We start from the raw sequence: 19,012 nt of genomic DNA on the forward strand, positions 1-19,012 counted from the left end.
CACTTCAACAGAAGGACGGCCTCCAGCATGGGTTGTGTGCGTACCTGCTAGCAAAGAAACCTCTCCACTTTCTCATACCCAAAGCTCTCTTTTCCCCTCATTTTGAAGGTTATTTTTCCTGGACATAAAATTCTGAGGTGGTAGTTTCTGTTCTTGTTTCCAGCACTTTAAAGTGCCACTGATGGAGTTCCCCTCGTGGCTCCATGGTTAACGAACTGAACCTGACTAGGATCCATGGGGACACAGGATTGATCCCTGACCTCGCTCAGTGGGTTAAATATCCCAAGTTGCCGTGAGCTGTGGTGTAGGTCACCGATGTGACTTGGATCCCTTGTTGCTGCGGCTGTGGCCTAGGCCAGCCGATACAGCTCCAATTGAACCCCTAGCCTGGGAACCTCCATATGCTGCAGGGGTTCCCCTAAAAAGACAAAAGACTAAATAAATAAATAAATAAATAAAATGCCACTGATATCTCACTGGATGCCCAGCTTCTTTTTTTCTCTTGTGGGTTTAAAATTTTCCCTTTGTGCTTGGTTTTGTTATAGCAGGCAGATTGGAGACATGGGCAAGAGACAGACTGGCACAGAGCAAATGGTAGGAAAGCAGGCATTTTGTAAACAATGGGCAAAGAAAAGCAGGAACCTCCAGTCTGACAGAAAACCACATATTTCGGGGTGATAAGGGTTCTGGGGGCAGGCAAAGAAAGATGGGGAGATGCAGGAATTTTTGCTCACTGTACCCTCATTACAATAAAATTAGCTCTGCAGATAAGAATTTCCCATCTTGCACCACAGCTATGACATTTCCCATCAAGCCTAAATAAGGACAAAAATCCCTCCTCTCAAGACGGTGGAACTGAGATGGTAATCATGGAATATGACCCCCAAACGCCTCTCCCCACAGTGAATATTCTGCCCATTAATTTATATACCCCACATAATCCACTTGCCAAAGAAACTCTGGGCAGCAGCTCACCTAAGTCAGCCCGCTGTCACCTGGAGTGTATGATTGCTTAACAAACCTCACTTGGCTTTCTTGATCTCCCCGTCTGTCCCCGACTTCTTTCTGTGACAAGAACCTACTTTCCAGGAACAGTTTGAGTATGAATGACTCAGGTGCTTTTCTTTTCTCTGCTTGGGGTTGCTGAGGTTTTAGGACTCTAGGAGGATGGTTGGTTTTCATCAGTTTGGGGGAATGTTCATCCTTTATATATTTTAAAAGTTTAATTTAATTTTTGTTGTGTCCACACTTGCAGTATATGTAGTTCCTGGGACAGGGACAAATTCAAGCTGCAGCTGCAAGCTACACTGCAGCTGCAGCAGTGCTGGATCCCTTAACCCATCTTACTGGGCTGGGGATCAAACCGGCACCACCCCAGTGACCCCAGCTGCTGCAGTGGGATTCTTCACCCAGTGGGCCAAAGCAGGTCTCCTTCCTTTATATTTTTAGGTACTTTTTCTGCTCATTCTCACCATCTTCTTCTGGACCTTGAACGGCATGTACACCTGAAGGTGTGAGATTACTCATAAATTCCTTGGGGCTCTCTTCATTCTTCTCTCAATCTTTTTTTCTCTGATTTCTTGAGCTTAAAACATGTCTACAGATCAGTCTTTGAGGCACGTGACCATTTCTTTCACCATGTCCAGTCTGTTAATGAGCCCATTCAGTGAGTTTTCACTGTACATATTGAACATTTAATTTTAATTTTAATTTTTTGTCTATATTTTAAATTTATTTAACATTGTATCATGTATATTTAAAAGAGACGTTTTGATCATGAATTGCTGAGTCTAAAAATAACCAGTTGACCAACAAAGAATCTAAACTTCAAGCCCCTGAAGTCAATGATCATGTCTTAATTTTAAATTTTTAGACTCAGCATTTAATTCTTCTAAAATTTTTCAGTTATATGATGAAATTTCTCATTTACTCCTTAAGATAATGTGTCTTTAATTTTCTGACTACATTTGTAGTGCTTGTATTATAGTCTTTGCCTAACTCATCTCGTGGCTGCTTTTGATTTTGTCCTCTGCTTTCATTCTTCATTGGGAATATACATATATACAACGTATACACATAGTTTACAGACACGCACACATATGTATGTATTCAAACACACATATATTACATCCAGTATTATTTTGTTGTCTGCCAGACATTGTGGATGACTTTCTGGAGACCCCGAGATTTTTACCTTCCTCATAAGTTGGCTGCTGTTTTGCTTTAGTGGGTAGTTTAGTGACTGACTGCTCGCTCTGACTGTGTGGGCTTCCTCTTATGCTTTGTGAGGGGGTTGTTTTTTAGACCCCAGGTGTTGCTAACCCCTTTCGCACGGCAGGGTTCCCTCCCCACCCCTCTCTTCCCTCTGGAGCTTTACAGTTGTGAGGTGGGTCCAGAACAGGCTTTACTCAGGGCGAGGTTCCTGCTCGCAAGATAGGGCCTGAGTGGCATTTCAGCAGAACGCTCCTGATGCTGTAGAGAAGTTAGTGACATTTGTCCGCCCTGGTGGGGGCTGAAGGCCAGCGTCCTCATCACTGCCTGAACCCTGCTGTTTCTGTTCTGCTTCAGCCTGCGGCGGCCTTGCTCTGGTGGGCCTCTGGTATTCCGTCCTGTACAAGTGCAACCCAGACCTCGAGAAAATATCTAAGGTAAACTGACACCCGACAAGGATTTGTGGGTCCTCAGTCTATACGCCCCCCTCTGCTCAGACCCTAACCTGCTTCCTCAGCTTTGTGGCCTTATCTAGACTCCAGCTCATTACGTTACGTGTGGGAAGGTGTCCCCAGGCAGAGAGCTGGGCTAATTGGGAAGCTCATCCCAAGCGTTTCCCTTTATTTCAGGAGATTTCACTCATGTATGGCCCATATCCCAGGATGGAAATAATTGCTCATAGATTTTGTGCACTTAGAGTCCGATTTTTGATGGGAGGGCTAGACCAGTCCCTGTCCCATCCTTGTAATTGTTGGCTGTATACGAGATTATTTCAGTGGGCTAGCAAAAAGAAGCAAAGGAATGGCTGTGAGAAGTTAATACAATTACCGTTTATTTGGAATAGTAATATTGTTTTGCCCATGTATCAAAAAAGTCTACTAAAATAATAATAGAATATTTTAATTGACTGCTTACAAAATAAGTTTATGAAATTAATAGGCTTCTCATATGCAAGCAAAGAACATCTGGAAGTAAAGCGTTAATGAGGACGAGCCATTCAGAGTCACAACGGGAAGTCTAAATTAAATACCATCAAATCCCAGCCGCTGTGGAGTACTTGTTTACAAAAGTAATATAAGCCCTTTTAGGGAAAAAGAAAAATGGTCAGAAAATTGAATAGAGAAGTCAATGATTTATTCAGGCACTTTCTCCTTGATGGGGGCTAGCATATCCGAGCTTCCTTGTATGGATATTCCCAAACCCTCATGTATTTCTACTTATACATTTAATTAGATGAGAACAAAACTCATATGCAAACTAATAGTGTTTCATTCCCCCAAGAGTACTTACTTGTATGTCAATAAAATTTGACCACCTCAAAAATGGTGAGGATACCCATGTGTGGCTCTACAGCTTATTTAACCAACCCTCATTGATCATTTTGATAATTGTTTTGATAGCTGTCCATTTTTCATTTTATTTTACGGCCACACCTGTGACACATGGAAGTTCCTGGGCCAGGGACGGAATCCAAGCCATAGCTGTGACCTACCCCACAGCCGTGGCAATGCTGGGTCCTTGAACACACTGAACCTGGCCAGGAATGAAACCTGAATCTCCAAGCGACCTGAGCTGCAGTAGTCAGATTCTTAACCCACTGCAACACAGTGGGAAATCCTCATAGTCATAAATTTTCAACAAGAAAACTCAGGGATGCAATGATATCAAATCTGCGGTATTGTTCACCCAAATTTTCGCACTCTTCCTCATTCTAGGCACAGAGCAGAATGTCATTGCTTTGTCCCACGAGCAGGGTCCAGAGCTGGACATGCTGTCTGCTAGTGGGCATGCTGTCTGCTACTTTCAGGCCACAGCATCTTACGTTTATGTTCACTGCCCAGTTACATTCCTCAAGGGTGGCCTTTTCCACGGCTGTGGAGACAACGGCATCTGAGATTAGGGCTTCGGAGTGTGGATGAACCAGGCAGAGCCCTCATCTCCCAACAATGTTCACATAACACGAGCCCAGGGTAAACTTTGTCTTTTTTTAGACACTGAGAGATGTGCTGTCTTTTACTGCAGCATAGTCCAGTCAACCTGTTCTATTCCAGCTGATGCAAATATTAATCCATCTATTCATTCCCTAGGCCAAATATGCTTGGGATTGAATCCTGCATCAGAGGCTGTATTCGTTTTATAGTTTGATAGAGTCAAATTATCTCTCTAAGTATGCATGGTAAAACATTATTTACGTGTAGCTATCAATATTGGAAGACCCCAGAAAAAGGGATTTTTTAAAAAAATGAATCATTCTTAAAAATTATATTTTAGAACTGGAGGAAATTTCTTTTGCATTTAATATGTAGAGATGATGTAACCTAACCAAGACTACTCTAGTTTGTAACTCTGTGAAACAGACGGCTACAGGTCCCAATGGATGGGCGGAAAATAGCTCACTCAAGGGTTATTTCATGTGGGGAAAATCTCATAAATCACATGGAAGAAAGATCATTTACTATTGATGGGGAGATACTTTAGAGGTATTGACTGAAACAAAAACGTGAGCAAATGGCATCTCAATAGCAAGCAGATGACACCAAGAGCTCTTTTCAAGAGTCCTAACACATTACTTTTTTCTTTGCCTGAAGATGCTATAAAAGCAAATCTTTCTGGGAAGTGATTTTTGCCACAGCATTACCTGAAGGTAATTAAAGAATTTAATGTAAATTAAAAAATCTCTATTTGCTCTTATCTCTTTTTTTATCAATTTTAAGTAAATATATAAAGTTTATGTTCTAAGATTAGGTGGAAAAATATGGACATGTATTCATTACATTTCTATAATTAAATATTTTTACTGTTTTTCATTGCCCTATATATATTGTAATGTATACCTATGTATATCTATAAAAACTGTTATATGTACACATATAAAAAACTGTTACAAAAGTTAATCCACTCTTTCATTAAAGAATATGTAACAGAAAAGCATGTCATAAAACATGAATGCTTTTAAGTTTCTTTTTTCCCCATATTTTAAATTTCGTACTCTTTATTATACCATAGGAACTAAGACATTGTTTTCCATTATTGCTTTCAATTTTAGACTTCTAAGTTCCAGGAACAGAGCAGGCCAAATTGTGCTTTCGGAGGGCAGTCGTCATCTTCTGAGCCCATGTGGTCCACATCAGCTGACGGAGGTTCTCAGGACCCTGGCTGCCTCCTGGAAGGATCCAGCTCCCCAGGCAGAGGCTGAAATGTCATGCACTCGATTTCCGGACCTCTAACCCATCCAAATCGTTGGTGTGTGACCTAATCCTGACCACTTGGATCTTTAGGAGCGTTTTCTGGGGGACTCTAGGAAGGGGTTTTCCTTCCCAAAATATATTACCTTGGCTGGATATTTTGCTCACCTTGATGCCTGAAACTCAAAGAACAAGCACAGCATGAATCTGGTAAATTGACAACGTCGCAGAAATATGCAAAGAGACTGAGTCTTTGATACCATGATGGAGCACTTGTAATAACTCTGAAACTACTAATTTCAGGGCTTTGTACTGATTGAAACAATAAATATCTCTACTGTCTAAACCAGCCTTAGTCAGGCATCTGTCATTTGACACTGGAGGCACCTTAACTGAGAAATTCATCAGTCTGTGTGTTTCATTGTCAGCAATCTGATAATCAAACAAATAGACCTCATGTTTACTTTCTTTTGTAATTTTTAAGTTACTAGTGGTATATGCAAATATATGTATTATTAATGGAGTATATTATATTCATACATACATATAAATTTATTATTATTATTAGTTTCTTTTTAGGGCCACACCCACGTCATATGGAGGTTCCCAGGCTAGGGGTTGAATCCAAGCTATAGCTACCGGCCTACACCACAGCCACAGCAATGCCAGATCTGAGCCACGTCTGTGACTTATAACACAGCTCACAGCAATTCTGGATACTTAACCCACTGAGCGAGGCCAGGGATCAAACCTGGGTTCTCATGGATGCTAGTCAGATTTGTTTCCACTGAGCCATGATGGGAACGCCCTAAATTTATTGTATTACATGTATATTTCATATACGTTCAAAATTATTTAAATATATTTAAACATATTACTAATTCAATATACACCCAAATTATTTCCTTTCCTAATTTGTGCTTATTTATTTCTTTATTGTCTTCTATTTTTACATTAAAATCTCTATCTACCAGGAATTGAATTTGGTAAAAATAAATAAATAAATACAATCCAATTTCTAGCTCTCTAATGTTTCCAAATGGCTTGCCAATTGCCACAATATCACTTATCAAATATCTATTATTTCCAAACTTATTGGGAATTTCTTATGACATTACAAGATTTTGATCCATAGTTTGGTGAATTTTTGTTTTTCTGCTCTGAATTATGAATCTGTCTTTCCATTCAAGCATATTTAATGTACAGTTTTTATTATTGTATTTTATATTAAGATGATAAACTGGCACATAAATATGTATTTTCCTATGATTATTTTAAATACATATCTGTTGAATATATAGTAATCTATGAGTATAATTATAATATATACTATATATAATCATGTATTATGTAATACATATTTATAAAATTTTATATTAATTCTTATGAATAATCTAAAAAAGCAAGGGGAGGTGGATAATAAATCCATTTAAAAAACTGAAAAATCAAAAAAGGGAATTATCAGATACACTGCGTGGAGTTGTGTCTCCCAAAGTTACCTATCAGGTCCTAATTCCTGTATCCTGTGACCCTTCCCTTATATGGTAAAAAAAACTTGTAAATGGAATTAAATTAAGAATTTTGGGATGATATTATCCTGGATTACCAGGATGGGTCCTGAATGCAATCACAGGTATCCTTTTTCCCTCCAGCTATATTGAAGTATGATTGACAAGTAAAAACTGTATATATTTAGGCTGTGCAGCATGATGTATGATTTTTATGGTGCACAGTATCATGACTTCACAGATATATACATACATATCATGAACTGACTACCATACTATCAGGTTAATTAACCCATATATCGCCTCACATAGTTAACTTCTTTTTGTGTGTATAGTGAGAATATCTATATCTCTCTTCTGAGCAAATTTTAAGGATACAATATGTTATTATTAGCTATAGTCAGAATTATCCATCTTACACCTGAGGAATATATCCTTTGAGCACCGTCTCTCCCCTCTTCCTCACCTCCCCACCCTATCCCTGGCCACCACCATTCTATCCTCTGGTTCTATTAGTTCAGCTTTTTTAGATTCTACATATAGGTAAGATCATGCTATTTTTTTCTGTATCTAGTTTATTTTACTTAGACTGATGTTAACTACTGCAGAGCTATTGTAGCATTAAAATGCACTTTAGTAATCACGGGGCAATTTTTTCCTTATTTCTCTCTTTTATAGTTACCTTTTTTTACTGTTTAAAAATATACCACAAAATTATTTTATTTAGTTACGAAAACATCTCCATTGAATTATCATCATCTGTTATCATGCCTATTTTTTTTCCTTAAAATCCTTTCAGATTGCCATTTAGTCTGTATTTCAAGTCTGCCTATATTACTCTATTTCTTCTAGTAATATTTGGTCCTTTGCTGTTACTCTTTCCAACAAGTCCTCAAATGAAATATGTTAATTACATGGTATCACTCAAACTTGTAACACTGTATACACATTGATGTACAAACATGTGACCAAAACTGTTATTTAATGTCAGTTATTCAACATGAATACCCTGAAAACATTTTTAACTAAAAGGCTTATATCGATATTATCTGTACTCGATAATGTATTGAATTTATTTTATACAAGGAAAATATTAATTATATTGAATATTATATAATTATACAATTATACTACTTCAAAATTAATTACACAATGCATTGATTTCTAGTGATTCAACTTTAATTAAATCTAAAATACATATATATTTTTTCTTTTTCAGCCACACTTGTGGCATACGGAAGCTCCTGAGCCAGGGGTTGAATCTGAGTCACAGCTGTGACAATGCTGGATCCTTAAACCCTTTCTGAGCCACAGTGGGAACACTAAAAATATTCTTTTTTAATATAATTTATTATTAATATTTATGCCTCCACAGTGGGAACATAGGAGATATAGAATTCTAGATATTTAAGTAATTTATTTTAAACTTCATTTAAGTTTTTATAAGAATATGTGTCAGTCTATTTGATGATATGATAATGATTTTAAAAATCAATTCTGTATCTGTTACCTCTTCTGTGGTAGCTGAGCCTCACTTCATTGGCCAATAATAGGAACTGACTCAGAGTAAGGAAGAAAAAGGTGAAGAGGAAGGAGAAAGAAAAAGAGAGGGAGGAGAGAGGTTTTGCAGGAGGGTCAATATGACAAAATCAATGTGTTTTCACCAGGGTCACTGCCACTTGAAAAGAAAGAAGTAGGGGTGACTTCATCCTTCAAGAATGCTAGCTTAAACTGGCACTGTTCTTTGCTAAAGGAATTCGCGACATTCAAGGTAGCAAAAGCTAATCTAGGGCAAAAGAGAGCATAAAAATATCTTTACAAATTAATAGTAGTCAAATATTTTTGGATAAATTTATATCTACAAATTTTGATGTAGGGAAAACTTAATTTGATGAAGTAATGGTCTCCCCAAAACACAGCGGCAAAAGCTGTAATTGCTAAAAATTTAACAAGTGCAAAATTAGCAAGAGGGGGAACCAGTGAAGGCAGTTGAAGTTGGTCCAGAGGAAGATGATGGTAATGAGGATGTTGTTAGTGAGAGAAGGAAAATGGCAAATAGAATTGGGAGACTTCGTGATGGAATAGATGCTGAGGATGAGGCAGAGACACCCTGCAGATAGATGGTTGGGTAGGCAATGGTGCTATTGGAGAAACATCAGCATTAACCATCAATAGTTTGCCAGTTTCACCTTTGTTTTTATTTTTGTTCCTTTTGTTTGGTGTTGGATAAAAGGTTTTAAAAATTTGTAACTGCATTATTTCTCAAATGAGTAGAGAAGAGGTATCTGATCTAATAAGTATTTCTGGGACAATTGCTTGATTATTTCATGATGGAAAAAATAACTCGGCCATGCATTTTACATAAAAAGTAAAGTTTTTAAGTTAAAGAATTAAATGTAAAAGGTGAAAATAAAAAAAGGATGGTCAGAAAGCGAAAGACAAATACCATATGATATCATGTATGTCTGGAATCTAATATACAGCACAAATGAACATTTCCACAGAAAGAAAATCATGGACTTGCAGAAAAGACTTGTGGCTGCCAAGGGGGAGGGGGAGGGAGTGGGGTGGATTGGGAATCTGGGGTTCACAGATGCACACTATGGCCTTTGGAATGGACTAGCAATGAGATCCTGCTGTGTAGCACTGGGAGCTATGTCTGGTCACTTATGGAGCATGATAATGTGAGAAAATAGAATGTGTACATGTATGTGTAACTGGGTCACAATGCTGTACAGTAGGAAAAAAAGATTATATTGGGGAAATAACAAAACTAAATAAATAAAATGAAAAAAAAGAGTAGTAATGCATTTTGTTGCACAAGCACATAAAGAAGAACTTGAAAAGCTAATATTCATGAACATTAAAGTTCTCTATATTTCAAAAGAATAAAAATGTAAAGCAAGCGTAAATTGTAAAAATTACTATAATATGTAATGTCTGTATATGTATATATACACATATATTTTATGTGTATATATATATTTTAACAGGAAAAGAGCAGGGCACGAACATGTAATATAAAAGAAATATTATAATGGTTGAAAATATATAAAATATTTAACCAGATGGCTAATTTTAAAAAAGCAGAGAGTAAAGTTCCACTTTACCATTTATCAAAATGTTTTTAGTGATAGTATCAAGCATAAGGAAGGCATATAGAAAAGACATATTTTTACATTTTCAAGCAGATGGTGTGCAGTATAAATTGGTACAATATCTCCAGGACAATTAATAATATTTACCAAATGCTTTAAAATTATTAATAAAAATTCTATACTTGAAATTTATCTAAGGAAACATTAAGAATATATGCAAAATTTTTCTACGTATAAGTTAATCATAATTGTATGAAAAATTTTTGTAAAATGGAAACAAACAAACCAATAATGCTTAGTTACTCAAATAATTTTATCTCTATGATGGACTAGAAAATAGAAATTGAAAAATGCATTTGAGGGATATATAAAGAAATTGGGAAGTATTCATAGGTTGTAAGTTGTTTGTGGAGAAAAAAATGAATCTGGAGTTCCCGTTGTGGTGCAGTGGAAACAAATCTGACTAGGAACCATGAGGTTTTTGGGTTCGATCCCTGGCCTCGCTCAGTGGGTTAAGGATCCGGCACTGCCGTGAGCTGTGCTGTAGGTTGCAGACATGGCTGGGATCTGGCATTGCTGTGGCTCTGGCATAGGCTGGCAGCAACAGCTCTGATTAGACCCCTAGCCTGGGAACCTCCATATGCCATGGGTGTGGCCCTAAAAAGACAAAAGACAAAAAAAAATGAATCTCATATTCTGAAAAAGAGTGTATGTATTATATGTTATTCAAAGATATTAGAATAGTCTGCCTCTGATTTTAAGATGAGATGAATATAAAACAAATAGCAATATGAAAAAAACAGAAGGATGTTGTTTTTCCATGTGTAACTAAAGCATGACTTGTAACTTTCTTCTTAAAACTATGTTATCCAAAATTTCCAAATTTATATACATACATATATATTAGTTTGTCCTGAACTTGGGTGGTGATTGATGTAGGAAACTTTTTTGTGTATGAGATGCCTATTCCTAGACGTAGGATAACTTCTGCTAATGTAGTATTCCCAAAAATGCTGAAAGGAGGATTTTTTTTTCCTCTTTGCCTAAAATATTTGCCTACCCAATTCCTGGAATAGATGACTAGGTTGTGTTTATCTTCCAATTGATCTCTTAGTCACTGCTATTGGCAAGGTATTTATTGGGCTCTTAATCTGGAATCAGTACATGGTAACTCTATGAAGTTGAATAAAATATAAAGGGTCCTTGTGTTAACAGATATTACTAGCAATCATACAGGGATATCTTGTCATTATTCATGCTGAAATTAGAAGTTCTTAAAGCACTTTTCCTCCAAAAAGATAAATGAATCTTGACAACCCCTTCTCTGCATAAACGCCCCTGAGATGAGCATTAGGCATGTCCTGGAGAAGTGATCTGTGCTGTCTTTGACAGCGTGGTCTCTGGTGACTTCCTGCTCTGCTCTGTGACATCGGACAAGTTCCTAAACCAATCCTTCAAGTGCGTAGTCAGTCTCAGTAAGAGTTAGCCAGAGTCGTTCCTTGTTTCATTTCAAAAACACTAATGTAATTTTCGTTCAGTCCAGGCATTGTTTGAAAATCTCTCCAAATATCATCTCAAGTAATGCTCACAACTCTGTGATGTAATTGCTATTATTCTATCCACTTTTATGGATGCAGAAAATGAGAATGAGAAAATAAGAAAGGCGGGTGATATGCCCACACTCAGACACTGAGGAAGAATCCTTGTTGCCATGACATAAAGTACCCAGTAATCCACTCTACAGGGGAAACAATATTAAGGAAAGGCTTCACCAAGAAATCATCCTTCAGTTGAGAATCAAAGTGAAGGCTATAGTTCCCTAGGTGGAAGTGATCTGAGACAGATTAGCCACATGGAACAGAATTATCATTAGGGAAAGATGCCCTTCTCTTTCTTCTTACTGCATTCTTAGTTCTCTCTTATCTTTTTCATGAGGGAATATTAATATACCTACACTTTGTTTCCAATTATATCCATGTTCATATGGCAGAAGTAAATTAAATGCAGAATGTTGGATATTACAATTATGTTAGAACCAGTGACATTGCCTCCAAGTCAGCCTCTTCCTGTGTTTCATATCACGGTGAAGGGCACCAGCATCTCCTGTGCTCCCCAAGCCAGAAGGCACGTGGTACCACCCTTAGCTTTTCTCCATCCTTCATACTCTGCATCCAATCCGTCACCCAGGTCCTATTGATTCTACCTCCCAAATGCTTCTCAAGTCCATCCACTTCAATCATGTTCAAGAGTGCCAGCCTGGTCTAATTGTTATAGATGGTGCTGGAGAGGGACTCAGGCTCTTACTGACTGACCTTGATGTCCTGCAATGAGCCAGCAGCTCACCTTGGAAGGAATGCTCTCTCAGACCCTGCTGAAATGTCTGCCTTGTTAGGATTAGAGTGGCTTTAGGTACTTTAAATGCTCTGTTTTCACCTAAAAGATGTGAGATGGTCATTTCATTGCCTAACCAGTTATAATCACTTTTACACATTATGATCTCATGGATTTCCTTTCGTTTTGGTCTCTGTTATTTGCAGTGAATATTTCTTTGAATGAGAGTTTACATATAGTCACTTCTAGAGCAGCACAAACCAACGTCTGTCTTCCTTGATCGACTTTGTTTCTAAGGAATTTGGAAAGAAATATGCTTTCCACTTTGTGAGGAGCGTCTTTGCATAGCATAACCTGGCCTTACCTTGAAGATTATGGAGGGTACACTACCTCATTGGTTCACTTCACCGAGCCTCAGAGGGCAGCAAATCAATTTTTCAAGGCTCCTACTGGTTTGACTTGCTGGGGATATGCATGATGCCTCTTGTTTTTCTGAATCTTACCTGACAGCCCAGTGATCCAAAAGGGAAGCAGGAGGATGTGTAAGCCAGGCTATTCTCAGGTCTGCATAAGGTACAGCTGCCGGGTACAGGGCAGCAGCCGTCTGGCTCTGCTTTCCACCTCCTCTCCCCTGGCCGCAGAGCATCCCCTGAGACATAATCAGACTGATTAGCTCTGAATCCAAGAGTCCCGTTGTCCTGAATTGACAGCTCTGGTTTTTGTGATAACAATAAACCTGGGCATAACGACACGAATTTTGAAAAGAAAACTACCGGCCTACCCTTCTCTGACAATCAGACAGCATCTCCATGACTCCCAGGTACTGCTGTGGAGGGTTTTCCAGATTGGTGAATAACCCAAAATGACCTACTACAAATTCCGCAGGCAAACTTACCTTCATGCTTTCCCTCCCCCCGCTGCTGCAGCTGGCCTTCATTTGCATCCAGAATTTACCTTCCTTTCTCTTTCCTGAGTCTAGCCCTGCTTCTCTTTAAGGACTTGGTTGTTAAAAATTAAATTTGCCAGACATGTCGTATTTTAAATTTATACCAGAGCGCCTTAAGAAAACGCTTTCCGCTTGCCTGAGCACGAGGAGGGCAGAGCTCTTCCATGCCGCCTCCTTCAGACCTTTGCCTTCCCTCCTGGGTTTTATGACGAGACCCCTGGTTTCTGTTGGAAGCTGTGAAAATTCTGGTATAAATGCCATCCCCCAGGAGAATGTCTTCCTTAGTTATAGACCTGTCACATGAAGACAGAAGCCCTCCTTGGCCAAACCTGTGGTTGCATGATTGATGCCTCACCCCTTAACTTTCCATTTCAGGGTTCCCTGCAGGAGTGATAGCGTAAGAGCAGGCATCCCAGCCTCACCTGGCTTATGCCCCTGGACCCTTTTCCCCACACGAGGCATCAGGTAGTAGGGCATCCAAAGGGCAAAGGGGTGGGTGGATGACCACAGGGGAAAGGGGTCATTCAGGGCACTCAATGACAAACTGTATCTCCTCAGCAGCACCTCTGACATCGTGTCCATTTTTAGCAAGTAAACAAAACACATCGCGATTAAAGACTAACTTCTCCTGCGCAGGCAGCCAGAAAATGAAAGAGTTCAGTATTTCAGCTTCTCATGGAGAAGTATTTCCAGCTGGACACTCTCTTATTTATTCACTGTTTACACCACCCTTTCTCTCCTCTGCTGACATGAATCTGAGTTGGTTCCAGGTTTGAGTCACGGGCAGGTTCAGGATGGCACACAGGTGTCCACGGTCTGTGGGTGTCTACAAAGAAGGTTGTGTATGTTGGACTGTCTTAAATACAGGCTGCTTTTCTCAATGACCACAGAGGATTTAGAGCGGGGGGTAAAATTGTCACTATTTATTAATCAGTAAATTAGTGCTGAAGCTCAATGAATCTATATGAAAGCAGCATCTGTAACTGACATGCATATATTCTTTAAGAGGAGATCTGGGGTTATTTGTGGGACCAAATGGTTGGTTGATTCCAGCAACGATGCCCTAAATAAAGGCCACCCAATTTTACACGAGGACTTTAGCTAGAGAACCAACATTTTCATTGGAATTTAGAGCTTACCCAGATGAGAGATGCAGGTACTTAAATTTAACTCTAATACAAGGAGATATAACCAAATTTAATATGTTAAAAGGTAGATACACTTTCATTTTTCTTATTTTATTCTACAGCTGCATGCAAAGCAATGAAACCCTCACACTATGCACAAAAATAAACTCAAAACGGCTGAAAGACTTAAATATATGACAGGACACCATCAAACTCCTAGAAGAAAACATAGGCAAAACACTCTCTGACATCAACATCATGAATATTTTCTCAGGTCAGTCTCCCAAAGCAATAGAAATTAGAGCAAAAATAAACCCATGGGACCTCATCAAACTGAAAAGCTTTTGCACAGCAAAGGAAACCAAAAAGAAAACAAAAAGACAACTTACAGAATGGGAGAAAATAGTTTCAAATGATGCAACTGACAAGGGCTTAATCTCTAGAATATATAAACAACTTAAACAACCCAACAGCAAAAAGGCCAATCAATCAATGGAAAAATGGGCAAAAGACCTGAATAGACATTTCTCCAAGGAAGATATGCAGATGGCCAGCAAACAATGAAAAAATGCTCAACGTCGTTGATTATAAGAGAAATGCAAATCAAAACTACCATGAGATACCACCTCACACCAGTCAGAATGGCCATCATTAATAAATCCACAAATAACAAGTGCTGGAGGGGCTGTGGAGAAAAGGGAACCCTCCTGCACTGCTGGTGGGAATGTAAACTGGTACAGCCACAGTACCAGTGGAGAACAGTTTGGAGATACCTTAGAAATCTATACATAGAACTTCCATATGACCCTGCAATCCCACTCTTGGGCATCTATCCGGACAAAACTCTACTTAAAAGAGACACATGCACCCGCATGTTCATTGCAGCACTATGCACAATAGCCAGGACATGGAAACAACCCAAATGTCCATCGACAGATGATTGGATTCGGAAGATGTGGTATATATACACAATGGAATACTACTCAGCCATAAAAAAGAATGACATAATGCCATTTGCAGCAACATGGATGGAACTAGAGAATCTCATCCTGAGTGAAATGAGCCAGAAAGACAAAGACAAATACCATATGATATCACTTATAACTGGAATCTAATATCCAGCACAAATGAACATCTCCTCAGAAGAGAAAATCATGGACTTGGAGAAGAGACTTGTGGCTGCCTGATGGGAGGGGGAGGGAGTGGGAGGGATCGGGAGCTTGGGCTTATCAGACACAACCTAGAATAGATTTATAAGGAGATCCTGCTGAATAGCATTGAGAACTTTCTCTAGATACTCATGTTGCAACAGAACAAAGGGTGGGGGAAAAATGTAATTGTAATGTATACATGTAAGGATAAATTGATCCCCTTGCTGTACAGCAAGAAAATTAAAAAAAAATAAAAATAAGAAAATAAAGTGTGTTGAAATTTTTTGTGACCTCGCCTCTTATTTCCTTCTAACTTTTTTTTTACACATAATGATTTTTATTTTTTTCCATTATAGCTGGTTCACAGTGTTCCGTCAATTTTCCACTGTACAGCATGGTGACCCAGTTACACATACATGTGTACATTCTTTTTTCTCACATTATCTTGCTCCATCCCAAGTATCTGGTTTGATCAGTATATCAAATGAGAGAAGTCTATACTCCTAAGTTTTACCTGAGTTGGATATTTAAAACCCAACTCAGATACTTAGACTCTTGAAAAAGATGATGTATGGAGCAATGACACAAGAAATCTTAGTAGAATCAAGCGTCCACAACAAGGAATCACAGATGCTCAATTGGTTGACTGTAATTGACTGAACTGCAAAAGCAGCTAATACAGGCCTACTTCTCTATATGGGACTGATTTAAGCTTGAAAGTTTGATTTGTCTTTAAATTTTACATTTAGTACTTCATCTTTTTGGACTCACATAGTAAAATTAGAATTAGTTTTACCACAAATTATTTTGTATCCATTAAAACTCAAAAATGCTCAAGAACAATTATACATCATAAAATATCTATTTAAAGAAAGTGATATTATTATTAAAAACCACACTGATAATTAAAACGCATGAGAAATTTAAATGCTGAGAAAAGTTGAGATGATCATTTGGTAAAGTGATACAATAACAAGATGAGAATCAATGTCTTCCTGTTTTAGGCATAATGGTAGATGAAGATGCAGGTATGCATAATAGGAGATATCTTTGGGCTCGTCTCTTGCTTTATTGTGTATCAACAAGTCTGTCTCCCTCTCCCTTCCTTTTGAGACGTGTTTTCTACTTATTGCTCCCCTTGTTTTGGTAAAGCATTAAGTAATCTCTTAACATATCATTGCTTATACACCTTCTTATTGGTAAGTCGCTTAGTGTTTTCAATAATTCGAGAAGCAATAGATTATAAAAATCCAGAAAATGAATCTACTTCTTAACTCTTGAGGCTATCTTGTTGGCCTCGAACATAAAGGACGAAGCCTAGTGCCAAGGAATGCCAGCAACCTTTAGAATCTGGAAAATGCAAGGAAATGAATTCTTCCCTAATACTTCCAGAAGGAACAGAGCCAGCAGGGACCTTGACTTTTTAGCCTAGTAGAACTGATTTTTGGACCACTGACTTTAGAACTGTGAGAATAAATCTGTGTTGTTTTAAGCTAAAAGTTTGTGATAACTTCTTCTAGAAGCAATAGTAAATTAGCAGCAATAGGAAACTGATAACAATTATTTGTTGAGAAAACGTAAACGTCTGTCAAATTTTGTGATTACTCCATTTAAAAATGACAAGTGCTTCTTCCTACCTTCTATGTCTTATTTTCATGCTTTATTTTTCTCCTATCACTCATCACTAATGGACATTGTTTATTCTCTTATTCCCCCATCCCACTAGAATTTATGTATCCATGAGAACAGAAATGTTATTTAGTTACTATCGCTTTTCAGCACCTAGAAGTGTACCAGACTCCTGCTTGCTCAGACCATTTTTATTCTTTTTCTTAAAGTTTTATTGAAGTAAAGTTGATATACAAGTCTGTGATAACTTCTGCTGAACGACAAGGTGATTCAGTTATACAGGTACACATATCCATTCTCTCTGAGATTCTTTTCTCATGTAGGTTATCACAGAATATTGGGTAGAATTCTCTGTGCTATACAGGTCTTCACTGGCCAATCATTCCATATACCTCAGTGTGCATATGCCACTTCCTAAACTCTGTCCATCCCCCACCCCCACCTCCTGTCCCCTTTGGTAATCATGTTTTTCAAAGTCTTGAGTCTGTTTCTGTTCTCCAAATAAGTTCATTTGTATCCTTTTTTTAGTTTCCACATGTAAGTGATATCATATGATGTTTGTTTTTCACTGTCTGACTAACTTCACTTAGTATGATGATTTCTAGGTCCATCCATGTTGCTGAAAATGACATTATTTCATTCTTTTTTATGACTGAGTAATATTCCGCTTTATATAAGTACCACATCTTCTTTATCCATTCTTCTGTCAATGGACATTTTGGTTGCTTCCATGTCTTGGTATTGTAAATAGCCTGCTTCTGTGAACACTGAGGTGCGTCTATCTATTTGAATTATGGTTTTCTCTGGATAGGTGCCCAGGAGTGTTTATTCTATGAATAATAAAACTAGAAGGAGAAGGAAATTCTGGACTATAAGTACATTGAGTGGAGAGACATTGCTTTGCCTTCGTCTATGCTGCTGCCTCTCTTTATCACTAACCATTGTTACTTTTCTGGGCTCTGCAGTCTTCTGTTTGTATCTTCATAAATGGCACTTGGCACATCACTCTATATTTAGTTGTTATAGTCTCTCTTCACATTAATTCTGGAAGAGCAGGGCCACTGTAAGGTTTGTACTACACATCCAAGCACAAGTTCAGGTACACAGCAGGGTTTCCAGGTGTGGCTAACAGGTCCAAAGTCAAGACTGTTAGCACTCTTACTGAAAAGGCCGCACATCTGCTGAAAGGGTCCCCTCACCCTAGCAAACGAGTATAGGTTCTACCAATTCCTGGCCATAATATCCCCGACAACATGCTAAAACTTTCTGGGCCATCTTTGCATTTAGCTAGAACATGAACCTTACCTCACAGGATTATTTCAAGGTTCAATTGTGTATTTATATATAATAGTCACACTTATTACCATATAAATATATGTATTTCTCTGTGAATTATAAAACATTATAATGTTATAAGCTTATAATATCCCCAGATCAAGTAGGAGATAATTTGGTGTCTGATGAGGAATGACTCTTTTTTATAGAAATATTTCTATGTTCTTAACCAAACACACCCACGACTTCTACTATAAATTAATGACAAGCAAGTCTAGATCTTCACCCCTGAGTTTTGTCTTCAGCTCAGGAGTAGACATGCTACTTCCATTACTGGATGGAACTGTGAGAGTGTGCATGGTTGAAATACAGCGCATTTTCATCCATCAGTTCAGCACACATATTGGACAAATCTTCACTGTGTGACGACAGTGCTCCAGGGCACGTGTTGTGGGAGATAAAATGTCCTCTCAGCGGAGTGCCATGGCCACTTGAACTTGAAAGCATCAGCCAGTCGCTGTGTGGAGGATGACTTTAAGGGCCAAGGCAGA

At 38.3% G+C, this 19,012-nt stretch overlaps 1 long non-coding RNA gene across 1 annotated transcript; it reads right to left on the reverse strand.

Moving 5' to 3' along the window:
* Positions 1–3,021: 3,021 nt before the first annotated feature.
* LOC146405881 (uncharacterized) lies at positions 3,022–13,302 on the reverse strand. The gene is made up of 3 exons (XR_014843611.1): positions 13,229–13,302; positions 12,837–12,982; positions 3,022–5,572 (listed from the first exon to the last, which is right to left on the reverse strand). It is a non-coding gene; the product is annotated as an uncharacterized LOC146405881 (long non-coding RNA).
* Between the last annotated feature and the right edge of the window lie 5,710 nt (positions 13,303–19,012).

This window comes from Sus scrofa, chromosome 1, assembly GCF_054392235.1.
Source record: "Sus scrofa isolate SSC_HxYL_T2T_F1_AM1 chromosome 1, Sscrofa_HxYL_maternal_Yorkshire_Landrace_v2.0, whole genome shotgun sequence".
Taxonomy (NCBI): Eukaryota; Metazoa; Chordata; class Mammalia; order Artiodactyla; family Suidae; genus Sus; species Sus scrofa.